Genomic DNA, 5,127 nt, shown 5'->3' with positions numbered 1-5,127 from the left:
CAAAAGACTTGAGTTTCAGTTGAATATTGAATATCTACAGCTGTATCCCTGTCTGTTTTCTAATCATTACAATTTACACAAAAAATAATCTGTGATGATGCGTATAAATAAAAAAGACTTGCTCAGCTTCTTTTTAAAGTCATGCTGCTACAGTAAACTAAAAAAGAGAAAGAAAGAAAGTTGAAAACATTAAATTTGTTTATAAATGTTCTCACCTTTAGTTGTTCTGTAATGGTGGATCACCACAACAATTAGTACAAATGATGCTAGAACTACAGGAACAAAAACATAGATCCAACCTGGAGACAAAATGAGAACAATTAAATACAAGGTTTTAAACTTAGGGTGACTAAAAGACCAAAAGTCAAGTAGTATGTTGATATTAAGACTTTGGATGTCAACAAATGAGAAATATAAGTTTATTTGACCGTTGTTTAACCAGGTGAGTCCCGGTGTTATCTTCCCTGGCGTTGTCCATGCATTGTTTGTGGATGATATTGATTTAATTGTTGTTGCCTCATTGCCTGAAAAGATATCAAAACAAGATGAATTAAAACTTTCAGATGTAAAAAAAATAATTAAAAAGGCCTATACATTTATATTACCAAAATTCAAAAACTGTTACAATATTTAAATATCATACCATCCAAGACTGTTTTGAGTTTCTGAAGACATTAATTAGTTTATTTTGTTCTCACCTGTTTTCTCTCCTGAGGTCTCAGGGCTGAATGTAGCCAACTGCACTTTTCTTGTGTTATCTTCTGTCACTTTACACTTTAATAGTTCATAAAACCTTGGATTCTGATGAAGGTGAGATGCTGGAAATGTCACAGAAGCAGAGCATGTCTTGTTGTCTGAGGATGGTTGTGTTTTCCCCTCAAACAGCCACTCCACTGTGTGTCTGCAGTGGTTAAATCTCAACACAGAGCACTTCAGTGTGACTTCATCTTTGTTCTTCTGTTCAGTAACTGATGAAGATGGAGTCATAGTGACAGAAAACAACAAAATTACACATAACTCAGTTAATCATAATTGTTGTCATGCTTCAGTCTGTTGTCTAAAATGAGACAGTTTGAGCAGAAAATATAATTTATTAAACACTCACTGTTAACAACAAACAGATAATCAAGAAACTCTGGTGAATGTCCTGGTATGACCTGTTTGCAGATGTAACGACCAGCGTTTTCAGCTCTGACCTTCTTTATGACCAGAGAACAGTCCGCTGTAACATTCAGTCCGTCTGATACAGTTTTAGCTTCTTGGGTAAAATTACCGCGATCAAACCATTTTACTGCATTTCCTGAACGGCTGTAGATCCATGTTGTATCATCACAGTTATTCTGTCCTCGTGTCTTGTTTGCACAGCGCAAAGTGACTTCATCACCAACTTTAACAGTGAGGTAAGACCGACGTTGACCAGCAGCTGCTGCTGTTGAAAAGAATTGGAAGAATTGTAAATTTTAGGACAAATATCTGTTTATAGACAAACTGACACAAGCTTCAGTTTCCAAGATCAACTAAAATCACAACTTTACATCAAAAACATGTTTTTATCAAACATAAGGAGACATTCAATAACTTTGTATAATTAGTTGCATTAATGCAGTTTTGATCCTTACCTGTGAACGACACCATCATCATCATCATCATCATCATCATCATCATCATCATCATCATCATCATCATCATCATCAGGAATAAAGACATTTGAGTCCATCTGAATGCAGCCATTGTGCTTCTGTCGTTTTGCTCAAATGATTCGATCTCTTAGTGTGTTTCTCTCTAAATATAAGATCGTCAAGTTCTTCCTGTGGTTTTGGAGGCGTAACTTCCTGAAACTGACTTGTCTCTTTTTTCTCACCTCCTTTACTTCAGTAATTTACAGTCTTTCTATATTTACTCAGCTTATGAGAAGAACAACCCTCCTTTATGTTCAAACATTTTTTTCTCTGGTTTTGACATTTTTTTCCTGACATCTAAAAAGAAAAGAGTTTTAGTAAAGTTTTGATGGTTTGGGTTAGGGTTAGGGTTATGACACACCTCTTTTCCTCTCACTTATGATTTTACCATAAAAAGTCTGAAAGGATGATTAACCAGCATATTTATATATTTAAAGGCATCACACAACATGTTGTCACTGCAAACATCTTTTGTCTCCTTATATGTCCACTGACCTCATGCTGATGGCAGCAACCACAAATTCACACATTTAAGGGCACTTTTTTTTTCTTCCTCTTCTATTGGGGGCGGCTTTTGTCATAGGGCGGATGTGACTCGGTGGTTAGCGCCGTCATCCTCCAATGATCTCTCATGGGAGGACGGCTCTAACCAGGAAGTTGGAGGTTTGATTTCTGGCTGCAGTCACATGTCAGAGTTTCCCTAGGCAAGAGACCGACCCCCTCAATGCCTCCAAAGTGTGCCCCATCAGTGTATGAATGGAGTTTAAAGCACTGATTAGACTCTTTAGAATGATTTATTCAAATTAGCTTTGTAGGGGTATAGTATAGTGCTGTATTAATGTGTGTGGATGGGTGAATAAGGGCACAGATTCTGTTGTAAAGCACTAGAAAAGCTCTGTATAAGTACAGACCTCTTACTATTTATTGCTGGACCAGTTGACCAAACAGAGCAGACTGGGCTTTGAGTCTTTTATTTCATCCATCTTTCTACATATAACCTGCTGAATGATGAAAATGCATCAATTGGTGCAAACATAAAATCCTCTCAATCCCCCAACCCCCCTCACCCCCAAAGAATTTCAGAAGTTTTGCTATTTCTATCTAAGGAAACATCTGACCTAATAAAAGTAATGTGTTCATCATGATTAAAGCAAACCCTCAAAACCACAACACACTTCTTTTCCTCTCAGTTATTTTTTTACCATAAAAGTCTAAACGGATGTTTAGACGGCATATTTATATTTAAAGGCATAGACAACATATCGTCACTGCAAACATCTTTTGTCTCCTTATATGTCCACTGACCTTATGCTGATGGCAGCAACCACAAATTCACACATTTAAAGGGCACTTTGTTCTTCTTTTATTGGGGGCGGCTTTTATCGGCACAGCCGTGGCTCATTGGTTACAGCAGTCGTTCTTCATTGAGATAGTTGGAGGTTTGATTGGTGGAAAAAAGTGGAATTTTACCTTCAGGTCTTTGCCCTCAAGTGCAGTTTAAGTCAAGTGACGGTAGAATGAAGTGGGAGATGACTGATGGTTTATGGCCTCATTTGCTGTAATGAGGGTCTAAGTCTGTTATGGTGACAGAAGAGCTGAGCCAACGGGCGAAGCTCTCATTTTACAGGTCCATCTACTTCCAACCATCACCCATGAGATAAGAATCATAGCTGAATGAACCAGATTTCAGATACAAGTGGCTGAAACAGGCTTCTTCTGTCAGGTGGCCGGGCTCAGCCTTACAGTTCTGCTCACCATTATTGGCACCCATGAAGTTTAAGTACATATAATGGAATATTTACTGAAGGAAATTCATCAAGTGAAACAACATTTTATTGCTGATGGCTTGAGCTTGATGCAAAACAGCAAATGATCCAAAACATTTAAAAAGATAAACATTATGAGGAAAACAAAGACAAACATAATTTTTACCATTTCAGTGGTATTGGCACCCTTTGCTGCAAATCAATATGAAAACCCAATTCGGCTCACCTGTTGCAAATCACACATAAAGATCACTTGTGATGGACTGCCTCCACACATATGACATGAATTAACCAATGAATGATCATTACGATATTCACTCAGCTATGCAAATCATGAAGGGGTGCCAATAATGGTAAGCAGGACTGTTAAGTTAGGGTGAGGGTCTACATCATCAGACAGAACGATGGAGGAGCTGACTGACAAAAACAACAAAGGTTGTTTACTCGATTAGCAGCTGAAACCAACTCGGTGTCTTCTTTCAGCTGTTCAGATGCAGTTCTGAATTCCTGGGGCCTGACTGTGCTTATGAAAATACATCTTCTTGCTGATAATCTCTATTTCTAATCATGAAGTCATTATAAACCTTCCTAATATCAAGCAGTCCCACTTAGTCTTGAAAGAAACAAATATTCCACATGCACATCTAGGGCAGTATGGTGCATCCTTCCCTCCATTAGCCTTGGGCCAGTGTTAGCACATCCATGTCTCCCTTGGCCAGGGATGAGGCCTCAGAGGATCAGTTAAGTCAACTCGGCGTCCTTTCTGCCGACTGGTAGTCATGTATGTCTGCTCAGCAGCAGCACTGTTTATCAACAGTTCTGGCAAAATGCAACGAGTAGTTCCTGCAACCAAGTCAGCACTGCTGTCCAAATTCACCAAGGAACATTATTTTGTTCCATTTAGTGTCAACAGTCAAAATGACGTGAGGTGATGTGTACATCTAAAGAACTGTACTGAATACACAATAAACTAAAATCATGAACTAGAAGGAACTGCATGTAAGAATTCACAACTGGTACCCGACAGCCCACAGTTTGATCAAAAATCAAACAGAATCTCTGACTTTGTTCTTTTATTTTGAAAGGCTGTGAGAAACAAATATCTGCTTGATTTGTGGTTATTTATAACGACTGACTGTAAAATCAGTAAAATCTGTAAAATCAGTAGGTAGGTAGGTACATTTATTTATATAGCACTTTTCAGCACAAGGCGACTCAAACACAATACAACACAATAACAAAATTATAGACAGAGTTACAGAACATGACAAGATAACTAAGCTAAAACATGACAATGCTAACCAAGGTACAGGATAACTAACCTACTAAAACATGATATTACTAAACCAAGGCACGAAGAATCTAGCTAACAGTGACAAGAATAATAATAAATTAAGAGGTACCAAAAGAAGGCCCGCTAACAGCCAGTTATATATAATATGATAACTAATTGTACAGTAACTAAGCTAAGTGTACAGGAAGGCTAAATAATCTAAAACATGAGTTAAGTACCCCAGGCCCGCTATACAACCGAAGTAAAACCAGACATATCTAAGCATGAGCTAAGACAGTCAAAAATAGTAGCTAAACTAAACAGATCTAAGCATGACTAAATGTACAGAACTAAACTAAGTGTACAGGAAGATAAAGCTAAACTAAACAGTACCGAATTTCTAAATGGT

The sequence above is a fragment of the Kryptolebias marmoratus genome, linkage group LG19 (genome assembly GCF_001649575.2).
Source record: "Kryptolebias marmoratus isolate JLee-2015 linkage group LG19, ASM164957v2, whole genome shotgun sequence".
Classification (NCBI taxonomy): domain Eukaryota; kingdom Metazoa; phylum Chordata; class Actinopteri; order Cyprinodontiformes; family Rivulidae; genus Kryptolebias; species Kryptolebias marmoratus.
This window is presented reverse-complemented; position numbering follows the sequence as displayed.